We start from the raw sequence: 17,546 nt of genomic DNA on the forward strand, positions 1-17,546 counted from the left end.
GATCTTTTCTTTCTTTCTTTCTTTCTTTCTTTCTTCCTTCCTTCCTTCCTTCCTTCCTTCCTTCCTTCCTTCCTTTCTTTCTTTCTTTCTTTCTTCCTTTCTTTCTTTCTTTCTTTTGTTAATCTTGTATCCAGGTATTTTGCTTAATGTATTTGTCAAGCTGTAGGAGTTTAGTGGTAGAATTTTTAAGGTCATTAATATATAACACCATATAATTTACAAATAACAATAATTTCTTCTTTTTCAGTTTTTATTGCCTTAATATCCTCAGTTGTTTTATTGCTCTAGCTGAAAATTCATACACTATATTGAATAGATATAGAAAGAGAGAGTCACCTTGTTTACCACCTAATTTTAGTGGAGTTGCATTTAAGTTTTCCCCATTCAGTATCATGCTGACTGTAGGTTTGATGTTAATTGCCTTTGATGTATTTAGTTATGTCACTTTTATCCCAAGTCTGTTCAAGACTTTTATCATGGAAAAGTGTTGGATTTCTTCAAAGGCCTTTTCTTCATCTATGGAGATGATTTTGTAGTTTTTGTCTTTTAGGCTGCTTACATTATGGGTTACATTTTATGATTTTTATATATTTAACCATTCCTGCATCTCTGAAATGAAGCTTTCTTGATAATGGTGAGTTATATTTTGATGAATATGGTTTGCAAGTATTTCATGTTTAATGAATAATTTTCAACTATGTTCATAAGGGAACTGGGACAATAATTCTCTTTCTTAGTTGATCAATTTTATGGTTTGATTATCAGTGTAAAAGTGACCTCATAAAATGAATAGGGCAATGTTTTTCTGTTTCTATTTCGTGAAATAATTTATGAGTATTGGTATTAACTTTTCTTTGAAAGTCTAGTAGAATATAACTCTCAAACCATCAGGCCCTGTACTTATATGTTAGGAATCTTTTAATGAGAGCTTCAATTTCACTAAAGGTTATATGTTCAATTTTATTGTTTATTTGTTCTTGCCTTTATGTTTGTAAGTGGTAATTATAAAGAAAACTATCAATTTATTTTAGTGTTTCCAATTTGATTGAGTATAGGTTTTTAATTTATGCCCTTAAGTCTCTGGATTTTCTTAATGTCTGTGGTTATGCTCTTTTCTGATTTTATTAAATTGGATATTCTTTCTCTGACTTTTAATTAATTTGGTTAAAAGGTTGTCTGTCTCATCAATTTTCTCAAAAACAAACTTTTACATTGATTCTTTGTAATATGTTCCTCATATCTATTTTTTCATCTTAGCCCTTAGTTTGATTATTTCTGATATCTAATCCTTTTGAAAATGGTTTCTTCATTGTGTTCTAAAGAATTTAGGTATGCTATTAAGCTGCTAATTTAAAGTTTCTACAGTTTTTTATCTCTTTTGTGTATGTAGGCAATTAGTGTGGTGAACTTGCTTCTTAGAGGTACTTTCATTACGTCTCATAAGTTTTAGACTGATATGTATTTATTTTCTATAATTTATCAGAAGTCTTTAATGTGTTTCTCTATTTCAGACTTGACATATTTTTACTCAGTATAGATATGTTCAGTTTCCATGAGTTCATAAGCTTCCTCATGCTTCTATTGGTCTTGGTATTCAGCTTTATTCTGTGTTAATCTGATTAGGTTCAGGGAGTGTTTGATTTATTTTTATCTGATGAAACTGTTTTCTATTTGAGTATGTTGTCAATTTTGTATAAAATGCCGATGGGTTCATAGAAATTATATTTCATATTTAGGTGAAATTTCCTATAAATATCTGTTAAGTTTCTTGGGTTTAAGTTTCTGTTAGCACCACATTTCTCTGTTTAGCTTTTGTCTTTAAGATGGGTCCATTGGTAAGCATGAGGTACAGAAGTCTTAACACTATCTATGAGGGGTTAATATGTTATTTAAGCTAATATTGTGTTTCTTTTTCAAACTTGGGTGCCCTTATGTTTTGGATATTTGGATATAGATGTTAAGAATTAAAATGTCATCTCTGTAGATTTTCCATTGAGTATGGAATGCCTTTCCTTATCTCCTTTGATTATTTTTGTTTTGTTTTGTTAGATACTAAAATGTCTAGGCAAACTTGGTGCTTAGTTCCATTTACTTGGAATATATTTTTTCTAACCCTATACTTAAGTCTGTTTATTGGGTGCAACATAAAGATATAGTCTCTTTTTATACACATTTTGTTATTCTGTATCTTTTAATGGATAATTAGTCAATTCATGTTAAGAATGACAAATGACTATTGATTCCTGTTGTTTTATTGTTGTTTATTTGTTCTTGGTGGTGATAATGGTATGTTTGTGCATGTGTGTTTTTCCTCATCTTGGTTTTGCTGGTGTGTGATTACTTATTTTATTCATATTCATAGGTACAACTAAAGTTCTTTGGCTGAAATTTTCCTTTTATAACCTTCTCTAGGGTTGGATTCGTAGATTGATATTTTTTAAATAAGAATTTATTATGGTGTATCCTATTTTCTTTATTTAATGTGATTGAAAATTTTGCTGGGCATAGAATTCTTAGATGGGATCTGTGGTCTCTTAGAGTCTGTAGCGTATCTGTCTAGGCCATTCTGACTTTTAAAGTCTCCATTGAGAAGGAATAAAATTTAAGTACATCTGTCCTTTTATGTTATTTAATATTTTCCCTTGCAACTTTTAATAATGGGTCTTTGTTCTGTATGCTTACCGTTTCGATTATTATGTGCTGAGAGGACTTTCTTTTCTTTAATCAGTTTGTTTTTCTTTATATTTCTAGTATATTTATAGGTATTTCTTTCTTTAAATCTTAACATTTTTCTTATTTGATGTTTTGAGACTGTTTTCTTGACATTTGAACTTGGAATCTTCTTCATTGACTCTTTCAATTATACTTAAGTTTTGTCATTTCCTCGTATATCAGAATTCCTGAATGCTTCATGACAACAATTTTTTTTAATTTAACATGTTCTTTGACCAAGGTATCCATTTTTTCTATTATATATTTAATGCCTAAGATTCTCTCTTCCGTTTCTTTTTTATGTATATTGTTCTTTCTTTTAATATTTTTGACTGTAAAGGAGCTAAGTACACAGAGACATTTCATTCTCTGGGCTGCTAAGCTAAACCAGCATGTATATTATAAAGGTTCGTGGCTTCAGAATTTGAGTCTAAGAACATGTTACTTGGAAAAAGAGGTTCTTTTGCTTTCACAGAAGATGAGAACCCATGGATTGCTTCCAGGCGAATATGTTTTCATAGACCAAGGTCACTCTAAACACCCTCAAAAAATTACTTTACCCAACTATGACTGAGAAGAACCTAGCACACAGGATACACCATGAAAGACCTGATTAACAGCGACCCCAAACAGCACAAAATAGTATGGACAGAATTATGCCCACATTCCTAAATATTTTTTTATAATTTTTTTACATTTAAATGGGGATATGATATAGATATGAATAGTATGCATTGGTATGGATCTTGGTCTATTGATACAAACTTAATGTCAATTTTTATATGTATATTTCTACTCTTGATTAAGGTTCTGTGATTGTGTAGTTCATTTAAAAATGTAATGGATAATTAACATATAGAGGTTAATAGTTATCTGTAAAAGTCAAATTGTAGTCATGTTAGGTTTTCTAGATATTTAGAGATATATTTCAGTTAGTTAGGTATTCTTCAAATTTTTCAGAGACCTTCAGAATATGGCATTTAAAATGTTTAAGAACTTAAGACTTTTCATGACAGTGAGACACATCCGCTCCTAGCAGTACCAATCTATTTCAAGAAGAAAATGGACATCAAAGAAATTCCTCATGGAGTTGGTTAGCCTTTTCGGCATGAACCTGCTCTCTCCTGGACTGCTTAACTGGACATTCAGGACCCACATACAAATGACTAATGAACTTATCTAATTGTAACATAATCCTTCAGGTTCCTGCTTTACAAAAGAGCCTTCTAGACATTCTTCAGGACACAGAAGAAATTGACTGAAAAACTGCCAATATAGGTGGAACTAACTTTTAAATATCCTGCTTCATGTAAAAGTCTGCTGGATACTATGGGTCTGTGGGCTGAAGATGGATGCCCCAACAGTACAGAAGAACTGTGGGTGACTGTCTAGGCAATGAAATGTCTGTCAATTCTAGAGTTCTGGAAGTTTAGTATAATGTAGTACATGTTTGCTTAGATAATATTATATCCTGGAGTCTTTGATGGAGTTGATGAATTTATATTTATAGTTATAGTTTTCTTTTGTTATTATAAAAGATAAAGTAGATATAATTATTGTAACTATAATTCTTGCTAGAATTTTATTATGTTAAAGCCTTCATTTTTGTTTAAACAGAAAAGGGGAAATGGTGTACGAGGTCCTTCATTGTTTGTGTTTCTTATATTGGTTGATGAATTAAGAAACTGCCTTGGCAGAACTTAGGTAGGTGGGGAAAATAGAACTGAATTCTGAAAGGAGAAAAGCAGAGGCATGGATCTGCAGGAGACAGACAATGGGAATTTTACCTGGTAAGCCACTGCCATGTAGTGATGCACAGATTAATAGAAAATGGGTTAAATTAAGATATAAGAATTAGCCAACAAGAAACTAGAGCTAATGGTCCAAGCAGTGATTCAAATAATATAGTTTCTGTGTGGTTATTTTGGGTGTAAGCTAGCCAGGGGGGCCAGGACAAACAAGCAATCTGCTCCCTCCCACAGCCACCCTGCTGGTTAACAGTCACTGAGGTATGACACCCAAGGGCAGAAACCTCATTTGTGTCCCTCACATGATGCCTAGCGGAAGGCAGGGGTTTGTGGACCATTGTTTCTGGGCATCAGAGCTATCCAAGTCAGAGTCTACTGTGCCCAAACACACATCCTCAGTACTGGAGGAATTACCCCACAGCACCTTCCCAGATGTTAAGGTCAACTGATCTCTAGTCACCAAAGTTCCTCTGGACACTCATGCTACTGGCCAGTCTCCTGAATCCTGGTTCTAGCAGCTGCTCTTGAGTGCCACTATGCAAAGCTTTTATGTGAGCATGTTGGTTGGGCACTGGGGACACCAGATGTGGTCTTCTGTCTGCACTTTGTTGGGAGTGCCAGTTCAGGAACTCCATACCAGCTTTGTTTTACTCCTCTAATTATCTCAAGTCTGGCTTCTTCATTACTTCCTACCCATTTTCCTAGCTGTTCATGCCTACCAAGCTCAGAGATTTTGCATTGCATACAGCTGAACAGGCATCACATGGGCAGGATGAACAGCTATTAGTCTCTGCTTCCTATACATATGCCAGGACTAGTCTCAGGCAGTAACTGGGAAAATTTTGATTCAGTGTTGCTGTGGGGCCCTGGTCTTTGGCAATAGAATACCCAGCACAGAATGGGCCTGCTGGCTACGTGCCTCAGCCACCTGACTTGGAAAGCAGAAGTCCTCTAAGAAGATTTGCGCCACTTTTCTGAGCCATGTGTTGACTGAGAGAGAAAAGCACAGCACGCACTGGACCACAGCCTAGGAGGTGAGCTCGGAATGGCAGCCCTTGCTAGGTAAGAGCTTCTCTTTGGGGCTGGATAGACAGTTGATGATGAGCGGGATGCCTCCGGCCTTCAGAATGTACTTCTTGTTGGCCTTGTCCTGGGACAGGTTGCAGAGGCCCCCCAAATAGCAAATTTTACTATTTCATTCTTTTCTGACAGTGAATCAAGGAATAGGAGTTGCAGTTGCCGCAGATACTCGTAGTTGCCTGGGTCATAGGAGAAGTTGACAAGGTTGATGAGGACTTGTTCCTTGGCATCTTGGCTCTCAGTCTCCTGGAACTCAGTGACCAGTGCCTGTAGGTACCCTAGCTGCCCGACGTGGGGGTCTATCTTGGGTCTCTGTGCCATGGCGGTTGGGAAGGAAGAGGTCACAAGGTCTCACAAAACCCTCGCCTGGAACCTGATCTGTTCCGGGGGCAACAGAGCTGCAGGCAAACCCGGTCCAGTCCTGTGTCTCGAATCTGCAGTGATTGGCAGTTGGAGATGGGATCTGGGGATGGGTGGGCATCTCACGATCCTGTTAGAGCCGGTTAAGGATTGTAAACCAGAGGCACACCCCTCACCTCGCTCTCCACTCTTGTCCATTTCTTATACTCTGTTGTTGAGGTTTGTTTCTGTAGTTCTTGTTTGAATTCCTAAATTTTTCATATCCAGAATTCTTTTATTTTGCATTTTCTTCATTGATTTTATTTCCTTTTTGCTGATGTTGAACACTTTTATTAGTTTCCTTCCACTGTTGCTTATGTTTTCTTGGATTTCTTTGTTTTCTCCAACTGACTGTGTTTTTATGGATATTTTAATTGATTTACCTATTTACTAGATAAGACTCTCTAACATCTTCACATCATTGATTTTGAAGTCTTTTTCTTGTGCTTCATCTACTTTTGAATACTCAGGGCCTGTTGTGGTACCATAGCTAAGTGAAGAGATATTGCCCTGGCTGTTATTGGCTTTGTCTTTATGCTGGTATTTAGACATTGGATTTGCTATGATTATATGCCTAGGTGCTAATTTCTGGGATTATGATTATGGGGCAGGTGTTCTGTTCCTTGGTTTCTGGTTTCCTTCTCGATTTTCACAGAGTGTTTTGATTGTGTGATAGTTGTTTTGTTGGAGTGCTCAGTTGATGTGTTAACAGTGAATGACTGCTGGTGTCTGAGGCTGTGATTGTCTGGTGTGGGAGAATTGTCTGTATTCTGTCAATCATATTTTAATAAAACGCTGATTGGCCAGGCAGGCAGTATAGGTGGGAAAGCCAGACAAGAAGTAGAGGTGGGGCAATGAGAATAGAATAAGGCTAGGGAGGAGGAAGGTCCCTCCGCCATTCCTGTGCAGACCACTGAAGAGACAGCATGTAACTTGCCCAGCTGGAAAAGGTACTGAGCCATGTGCTAACGTAGATAAGGATAATGGGGTAACATAAGTTATAAGAGCTAATAAGTAGCCTGACCTAATGGGCCAATCAGTTTATAATCTTATGGAGTCCTGTGTGTGATTTTTTCTTTGAGGTTTGCTGGTTGTGGGGTACCGGGCGGGACAGAAACCACAACAAGCCGACCTCTCATGTTACATATGGTGCCAACGTGTGGACAACTGTATCCACATAAAGCCTGAGACAGCATGGGAAGTAATTCTAGAACAATATAACAGCATTATGCATGGTTTCTTGGTAGCAGCAATTTCTCAGATCTGCTCTGCTTGCTAGAGGCAAATGCTCTCATCTAAGAGAGGCTTCCCGACTCAGCTTTAGCTGCAAAATCTTGCAGCTCTTTTAAGAGGTCCTGCCACGAAGCACTTAAACTGTGTTAATGAAAAGCTGAACGCATGCTTTTCGGGTTTCAGCAGTAGCAGGAAAAAAACTGCGCTGTTTTAAAATGCCGGCTTTCTGGGCCGTCCTGCCAGGGCAAACTCTGACTCTTTCAGGCAGGCAGTACGACTGAGTATGTTCTATGAGCAGAATGCTGCAACTTGCTTGTTGGCAGGGACCTTGAAACACTGTAGAGTTGTGATGATAAAAATGGCTCTGGCGGTACCTCTGTCATGAGGCTGGAAAGCTAAGGAATGGCCTAACTCCAGCCATAAAAGCCACAGTTTTAGTCCTCTCCTTAAAGACTCATGTGGTCAGAAAAAGAGAGATGTACAGTAAAGAGAGATTCAAAGACAAAAAAAACCTCCTAAATGGTTTACAATATGTTAAAAATATATGCAGGCAAAAGGTTAAAGTCATTAAAAAGAAAAAAGAAAAAAAGGGAGACATAGGGTGTGGTGGTACACACCTTTAATTCCAATGCCTGGGAGGCAAAGGTATATTAACCTTTATGACTTCAAGGGGCAGAAGTAGATTGACCTCTGTGACTTCAAGGTGTGGTAGTGCACACCTTTAATCCCAATGCCTGGGAGGCAGGGACAGACAGATCTCTGTGAGTTCAAGGTATGGTAGCATACATCTTTAATCCCAGCACTGGGGAGGCAGAGACAAAAGGATCTCTGTGAGTTCAAGGACAGCCTGGTCTACAGAGTTATTCCAGAACAAAGATATACAGAGAACCTGTCTCAAAAAGTAAAAGTAAAATTTAAAAAAATAGAGATTGAAATAAAGCCACATAAAGATAAAAAATACACAGAAAATATTAATACTATATGTTATTATGCTCTCTTTAAATTATTTAAATGCTGAGGAAGGAGCAACAGCTGCTCAAAGACTTTTGTTTATAAATGCTGCTAAACTAACCCAAGATAGGTATTTTGAAAATACCTTGGCTTCAAAATTGAAGTCAAAAGGTATGTTACTTTGGAGAAGAGATTTTGCTTTTGTTTCCACAAAAAATGAGAGGCTATGGATTCATTCTGAGTTAAGAAAAATCAGGTTCAAAAAAGGAAGACCATCTAAAAAATCTCCGATAGAAACAGATGGCCCAGATGACAGAGTTCTACATCCAAAACAGATTCAAGACTGCTACCTGAGATGATCAAGACTTACAGGTTACTCCAGTCAGGACTTGATTATAACTCTAAATTTTCTTTAGGTCCCCATAAGATCATCAGCGCCCCCAACCAGCAGGAAGTAGCCTGAATTACTACGCCCACATTCCCAACAAATGGACTATGGGTATTTTCCTTTGCTTAAAAAAAAAAAGAGGGAAAAGGTGTGGGAGAATTATCTGTATTCTGTCAATCATGTATTTTAATAAAACGCTGATTGGCCAGGCATGAAGTATAGTCGGGTCAACCAGACAGGAAGTAGAGGCGGGACAATGAGAATAGGATAAGGCTAAGGAGGCGAAAGCTCCCTCAGCCACTCCTGCGCAGACCACCAAAGAGGCAACATGTAAGCTGTCACACTGAGAAAGGTACTGAGCCCATGTGGCTAACATAGATCAGAATAATGGGTTAAGATAAGTCATAAGAACTAATAAGTTGCCTGACCTAATGGACCAATCAGTTTACAACTTATAGAGTTCTCTGTGTGATTGATTTTCTCTGTGAGTTTCCAGCTGTGGGGTACTGGGCGGGAACAGATACCCCAACAAGCTGGCCCTCATGTTACAATTGTGTCAGAATGGAGCAAGAGAAGAAAGGAATACCACAGCAGGCTCCCTGTTACAGAAATGGGAGTGTCATTGGGGTGGGGTTTGGATCTTTGAAGCATTAGGAGACATACATTTTCCTCCATAAGCCTGGTTATTGACTTAGAAGTGAGGCCTTTGGATTAGCAGGAGTGCCTGATGGAGTTTGGGTCTGACAAAACAGTTGTGAGACAGAAGCTAAAATCTGTGGGATCCCAAAGAGATGGATTCAGTGTGAAAGAGAGGCTTCCCTGGTCACTCTGCTGTAGAGGTGGGATGAGACTGGGGCACTAAGTATGGGGGAAGAGAGAGTATGTTATGAGAACTCCTTCAGCCAGGCCCTGCTCAGGCCCCCACAACTTTCTCTCATGTCATACAGCTGAACTAACCCTCCACAACTTAACTACCCTTATGGTCAACTGCCCTTAGGATTGACTCACCTGGCCTGCCACAGGAGGTACATTATAAACAGCTTCCAAAACTCTAGAATTTACAAAGACATCTCGCTGCCTGGATAGTCACCCAAAGTTCTTCTATATCAATAGGGCATTCATCTTCAGCCTACAGGTCCATAGTATCTGGAAGATTTTTTCCATGAAGCAGAAAATTTCAAAGACAGTTGTCAATATCGGCAGTATTCCAGTCACTTTCTTCTGTGTCCTGCAGAAAGTTTTGCAGACTCTTTCATGAAGCAGGAACCCTGAAGGATTGTTTCACCTTTAGGCAGGTTCAACTGTAATGAAAAGTCCTAAATTCTTAAAACATTTAAATGCCATATTCTGAAGGTCTCTGAAAGATTTGAAGAATACCGAACTAACTGAAATATATCCCTGTATATCAAGAAAACCTAACAAACATGACCACAATCTTGACTATTATAGATGACTATCTATTAACCTATATATAATAATTATACATTACATTTTCAAATGAACTATACACAACACCTTAATAAACGGCAAAAATATTTATATACGTAAAAAAAATTACCTTAAATTTGTATCAATAAACCAAGATCCATAGCAAAGCAAATCATTCATCTCTATATCATAACCCCCTTTAAATGTAAACAAATAATTAGAGGTCTTTTTAAATGTTGATTTGTCTTTATGGCATATCTGTAATTATTTTTTGACCAGAAGCACTCCTTAAAATTTCAATCCCTTCTTAAAACTTAAGGTGAGGCATTACTAGGTCAAATATGTACTGTTTGCTTGTCCTGCTAAGTACAGCATGGCAGAGCAGCTTGTGCCTCTGAGCCATGCACACCACCCCACTTCCAGGCACACAGCTGGTCTACATTGTCACCAAAAGAGGTGCGGCAGTCTGCTCACAAACCTCATGCAAATGTTTGGTGTCACAAAAGTGTCACAATTTGTGCTAGCAGCATGGCCCACGACAAGGAAGCTGCCATTATGAAACTGAATGGCTGCTACTGTTGAATCAATAAGACCTCTCTTAAGGAGCTGCGGTAAGTCACCAGCGGAAAAAATTTTGGCTAAACTTTGTTTTGTGTGTGTGTGTGTGTGTGTGTGTGTGTGTGTGTGTGTGTGTGTGTAGAGTTTCTTTCCAAATCCTCTCAGTTTTACATGGATTTAGTCCACCAAGATGGCATACCAATCTGTTTGAGGAAGGGCTGTTTGTTCTTCCCAGCCACCTGGTTAGCTTAGACCCTAAATAATCACAAAGAAACCATATTAATTAAATCACTGTTTGGCCCATTAGCTTTAGCTTCTATTGGCTAGCTCTTACATATTAATTAAACCCATCTCCATTAATCTATATATCGCTGGTTCACAATTTCCTCACTCTGTTGATTTTTCTATGCCTTGTAACCATAATATATATCCTGGGACATTTTATGTTAGAAATATATGATTTGTTTTCTGAAAACTTTTATTTTACAGGGTATTACAGTTCAGAGATTGTGTAAATCTTATAAGAAACTTTGAACTTTAGACTTTTTAAAAGTTTTGAGATTGTCATAGACTATGGAGACTTTTAAAGTTGAATTTAAGGCATTTTTTGCATTATGATATGATCAAAATTCCATGCAGAGACTGGAATGTGGTCTGTTAAAACAAAATGAGCACATAGGGGGTGGCATTGTTAGAAGGTGTGGCTTTGTTGAAACAGGTATGACCTTATTGCAGGAAGTATGTCACTGTGGACATGGCCCTTGTTTTCTATTAGCTCAATGCAAGCCTAGTGTCACAGTTCATTTCCTGTTGCCCTTGTATCAAGAAATATAATGCTCAGTTCCTTCTCTTGCACCATGTCTGTCTGCAAAACATCATATCCCAGCATGATGATAATGGACTAAACCTCTGAAACAGTAAGACACTGCCCCATTAACTTTTTTATAAGAGTTTCCACGATAATGACATCTTTTCAGAGCAATAGAAACCTTAACTAGGACACAATCAAAATACAAGAATGGGTGTGTGAGATTTCAGACTATACCACTAGTAGCTGTGAAGCTATTGAAAACTGATCACAACTGGACGTTAGAGACCCTTTTCTTTAGTGATGTGGCCTCCTCCATGCACCAGTACAGTGACATGTATATGCATGTACAGGTATAATAGCGTGGACTAAGTGCATTATCAAGAACAAAAATCACAGTTGCTTAGTCTTTAGGAAAAGGAGGTCACTGGACAGAAAACAAAAACTAAGAGGCAAAACTCACTCTGAGAGAGCTGGATTACATGAAGGACATTTTAGAACTGGTACCTAGGAGTTTCTACCCTACTTGAAAATTTTTGTTCTCATCAGTGACAAGTGTTTATAATCATTGTCTATCTTAATCATGACTCCAGTTTTCTTTAATTCTTTTTGGTCTATTTTTTGTTACTTCATCTCTTAATATTGTTCTAGGTCATGTTTTCTTTCTTTTTGAACACATTTTTCTAATCATAATCTATAGTATATTAAAAGGAAGCAAAATTCCACTGTATAATTTTTGGTAATTAAAAATAATTAAAAGCAAAATATAGTTCTCAATTTAAAATAAACATTTAAATTTAATGTTTAATTTTAACAAACAAATAAATAAATAAAATAACAAATAAAATAAAAACAAATAAACATTTAAATTTAAAATAAAAAACTGAACTCCACAAAAAATTTCCAGTGATTAAACATATTCCAGTAACTGTTTTATTTATGGACACTTTTCTTCTTCTTCTTTTTTAATTTATTAAATATATTTTTAAAATAATACCAATTCAAATTTCCATTCCCTCCCCTCCTCCCATTCCCTCCACACACCCCCACCCCATCTAATCCTAAGAGAGGGTAAGGCACACTGCTTTATGGAATTTCTATGCCCTCCCTACTATATCTAGCCTGAACAATATATGCATCCAAAGAGAATAGGATCCCCAAAAGTCAGTATATGCAGTAGAGATAAATCCTGGTGCCAATGCTAGTGGCCCCTCAGTTTGCACCAGCCATGCAGCTGCCAACCACATTCAGAAGAACTAGTTTGAACCTATGCTTGTTTCTTCCCAGTCCAGCTGGAGTTGATGAGCTCCCATTAGTGTACTACTCAGTGGTTAAAAAAAATAAATAAAATAAATAAATAAATAAAATCTTGAATTTTGCATGCAAATGGATGGAATTAGAAAACACTCTACCCAAAAAGATAAATATGGTATGAACTAACTCATAAGTGGAATAATAGCTATATACCAAGGGCATTGAGCCTATAGTTCATGATTCTAGAGAAGCTAAGTAATAAGGTAAACCCAAAGAAAAACATATATATACCCACCTGGAAATTGGAAACAGACAAGATCTCCTGCTATAATTGGGAGCATGGGGGCAGGATGGCGAAGGAAGGGTAGAAAGGAAAGAGAAGAGGAGAAGGGGATGGTTGAGGAGAACTTCATGGAATTGGATAGTCAAGATGGAGGAAGGACAGAGACAAAATCAAGGAAAGAGATACCTTGATTTAAGGAGCCATTACATGGGTATCAGAAACCTGGCTCTAGAGAAATTCCCAGGAATCCACAAGGATGACCCCACCTAGGATCTTAAGCAATAGAGAAAAGGGACCTGATCTTCACTTGCCCTGTAGTCAGACTGATGAGTATCTTAAATATCACCATAGAACCTTTGTCCAACAGAAGATGGAAACAGAGGCAGAGATCCACATTGGAGCATTGGACTGAGTACCCAAGGTCAAGATAAAGAGTGGAAAGAATGAGAATATGAGCAAAGAGGTCAAGGCCATGATGGGTTCATCCTCTGAAACAGTTTACCTGAGCTAATGTGTTGCTTTTCTTCTAATCCCAGAATATAATTGTTTCTATTTATAGTGGCTGGTTTTATGTGTCAGTCTGGCACAAGTTAATATCATCAGATAGAAAGGAGATATTAAGGAAATGCTTTCATGAAATTCCACTGTAAGGCATTTTCTCAATTAGTGATTGATGGACGAAGCCCTCCTATGATGGATGGTGCCACCCCTGGACTCCTGTTTCTCAGTTCTATAAGAAAGAAGGCAGAGGAAGCCAGGGTAAGTAGGCCAGGTAAGCAGCACCTCTCCATGGTCTCTGCACCAGCCCCTCCCTCCAGGTTTGAGTTCCTGCCCTGACTTCCTTCAGTGATGGAATTAAAAGTGGAAGTGTAATGTAAATAAAGTCTTTCCTCCACAACTTGCTTTTTTGGTCATTGTGTTTCATCAAAGCAACATAAACCCTAAGATAGTGTTTATTATTGTCAGACACAGTTGTTTATGTCGTGTACAAAAACCAAACAAACAAAAAAATATAATGAGCACTAATTAGTTTTCTAGGGCAAAAAATTATTCATTTCTATTGTAAAATTTATCAAACTATGCTACAGAAACATCTCAATTTAGGGCTTTTTTCTAACCCACAATTATGCATAAGTGCACTAAAAACTCCTTTGTCTAGGACTCTATCATCATCATCATCACACTAATAATAATAATAATAATAATAATAATAATAATAATAATAAAGTTTAAAAGATGAGCATAGATACAGCAAAATACATTCATTCTGTATTTGTATATGAAAAATTGTATTCTTTTCTAGAGACATAACTACCTAATCTCAACTCAAAATTGTAACTTTAATGTTATTTTCTTCTCTATTTTAGGTCTTTTCTTAATTCTATTGTTTTCCATTAATTTCCAAATCAAGAACTGGTTAAGATATGTCAGTTCAGATTTTGGTAAATTGCATCATGTCTTTTTCATCTTCTTATGATTTATATTATGTGGTGATTAATTGTCATTGTTAACTGGACAGGGAAGTTAGAATCAATATGGAAGCATCCTTCTATGTTTTGTCTATGGAGATGTTTCAAGAGAATTTAACTGAGCATAGTAGGTCCAATTCTGAACCATGATTAATAAACACTCAGAGAGAAGCTGTGGTTCAACCAGTCACTGGCTCTTACCTCTACCTTAGTCTGAATAAGGTGATACTGCCTCCAAGAAACCTCAGAGCAAGACTGTGTCTGAGAGCTCTCTCCTTCATTGATATAATCTTCCATGGGCTGGGATTAAAGGCATGCACCACTGGGGATAGAGCATGCAATGCTAGGTTTATATGGCAAATTAGTGTGGTTATTGGGATTAAAGGCGTGTGTGTTTCCATTACCTGGTCTGTAAGTCTGTCCAGTAGGGCTGTGTTACTCTCAGACCTTCAGTCAAACTTTATTTAATGAAATTCAATTGAAGTGCCACTACATGTTTCATTTGTCAACAGACAATAAAGGAGAAAATGAGCTGAACACCTTTTTGCTTACTGACTATGTTTAAAATGGGAGCGGCTGACTCAGGTTTCTACGGCCACAGTTTCCCTACAATGATGGCTTGTATTTGCCTTGAACTATGTGTTATCATAACCCTTTTTATTTTAAATTGCTTTCCATATTTTTCGGAGCTATTGGTAAGAGCAACAAGAAAATAAGCAACACATATGCTCTTCTAATTCCAAGAAGGTTAAAGAGTATTATATGAAATTTTACTTAGTGAAGGTTAGTTCAAATTGTCAACATGAAAAGAATAAAATTTCCTAGAAAAGAGTCTCATTGAGAATACATGTGTGCTAGGTTAGTTTGTGAGGATTTGTAGAACGAATAATAAAAACCCAGAAACAGATATTGGGGTTCAACCTGGAGGTCAGAAAAGCAAAGCAGTCAGTCACTGACTCTTACCTCTACCTCTGACTCTTACCTCTACCTCAGACTGAAAATGGGTGCTCCTGTACCCAGGAATCCTCAGATTGAGACTGAGAGTGAGACCAGTCACCTCCCAATTTATATTCCTCTCCAGTGCTGGGATAAAGGGTGTGCACCACTACCACCTGGGTTCTATGGCTAACTAGTGTAACTGCTGGGATTAAAGGTATGTGCAACTACTCTCTGGATTATACAGCTGACTAGTGTGGCTACTATGCACTGATCTTCAGGCAAGGTTTATTTATTAAACCACAAAGTCTATGCCACTCTAAGCATGATATAGAAGATTATTTTGGTTACACTAATTGAGATGGAAGGATACACTCACTGGGACTGGTGCTATTCGGTATGCAGGAGTGTGGTTGGCCGGGAGAAGACAAGCTGTGTAAAAGAATGCATGCATCAACTCATTCTCCACTGCACTGTGAATATGCTTGCAATGCTGGCAAGCTGTCTGGGTTTTCTTTGTCTATGTCATTCCTTCAAAAATAGATTGTAATGTGTAACAGTGAGTTAAAATATTACTTTATCCCCAAAATTTCTTTTGTTAAGGTATGTTGTCACAGCAATCAGAATGAACTTAAACCATCCTTTGAAATGATTTTTGAGAACTCTGCATTCTGCAATATAACTAACACATTGTTTTACAATGAAGTATTCATCTTTAACACAGTTTAGTTAATTTGAAATTCTAACAGAGAATTATGTCTTTTCCCAACTGCCGTGTATGTTTCAGAAAAGAAGCTAACAGATTCAAAGTATGTGGATGAATAAACAAATTATTGCAACAATAACTGAAACAAAGATGGTGTAGCTTTGTGAAATATAGTCAAAGAAGACATCAAGCTAAGCAAAATATGCAGAATGAGGAGCAATCCCTCATGCTTGAGAATAAATTCTGGAACCAAACAGACAATTCCCAATATTTAAATGTCAAACCAGTACCAAGTTTGGTGAGATAGCATATGACAAGACTATAGGTGAGCCATGACTGAACTGAAGACTTCCACTATCTCTCAGAGGTAAGACCCTATGGTCATAAATATATAGTTATAAAAATGAGTTCCAGAAGCAGCCTGAATCTAACTAGTTCAGATGATTGGATTATCTTCCAACAGGAACATGTATACTCTTCTAAGGTCAATTAGAAATTTCATCAAGAAAGCTCAGTCTATGCCACATACAGTCATATAAATAAAAATAATATGAACTATATAGTTTATATCTAAATACCAATAATTATTAAGAAAGTCATAATAAAACTTTATCAGAAAATACTAAATTTCTGTGATATGTTAAACAAAGACACTTCTAAATAACATATGGATTAAAGAAATATCAAAACTATTTTAAAATATTATTCATTGAAGGTAAATGAACATAAAAATAATCAATACTTATAAATTATAGGAAAATTAGAGTCTAGATAAAAATTGTTGATGTATACGATAAATAAATCATTTAGCAAATTTTAACCAACTGCAACAAATTATATAATTTTATACAACAACATACAAACACAACTTGCCAGAATGATTAACTAGGATCTATTTCAAATATACAAAATATTTTTCAAATTTGAAAATACATCAATGAATCTCAACATTACCCATATGAAAATGAAAATCATATGATTTTATTTTTATTCACGATTACATTGGCAAAGTTAGCCATTAATTTGTCCTGTTACTTTTACCAAAATAAGTGCAGTATTCTCTATTTGGATTCCATAAGATCATAGGAGGAGGGCCTTTTTGGAGAAAGTGCAGTTTTGTTGGAGGAGGATGGATGACACTAGCCTTTAATGCTGACCTTGACATTGGAGGGCAAACTTTTAATCTTGGTCACACCTTCCGCTGGAAGTGTATCACTGTGGGGACAGGCTTTGAGGTCTATTTCTCCATCTGACAATTGTTTTCCTGTTGCCTACAGGATGTAGCTGTGTCGGCTACAATACACTCATGTCAATAAGTTCATTAGACATGATATAATGATAACTAACTAACCCTAAACTAAAACAATAAGAATAGAGAGAAATGTCCTTAATTTTAATATAAAATACAAAAGGTGGAGAGAAAAATGTCAGAGTGAAAAAAAGAAATGAAATACTTGTGGCAAACATCGCAAAGTTAATGCTCAGATGATGTCTCTCTAAATAGTGACAAAGGATGTCATTTTACACTGCTCCTTTTTTATACTGCCAAACACTCGGCTCATATAACACATGAAAATAAAATAAGACATACAT

At 36.7% G+C, this 17,546-nt stretch overlaps 1 pseudogene; it reads right to left on the reverse strand.

Moving 5' to 3' along the window:
* Positions 1 to 5,307: 5,307 nt before the first annotated feature.
* Positions 5,308 to 5,861, reverse strand: LOC125409878 (armadillo repeat-containing protein 7 pseudogene; annotated as a pseudogene).
* Positions 5,862 to 17,546: the final 11,685 nt, after the last annotated feature.

This window comes from Myodes glareolus, chromosome 1 (assembly GCF_982192425.1).
Source record: "Myodes glareolus chromosome 1, mMyoGla1.1, whole genome shotgun sequence".
Classification (NCBI taxonomy): domain Eukaryota; kingdom Metazoa; phylum Chordata; class Mammalia; order Rodentia; family Cricetidae; genus Myodes; species Myodes glareolus.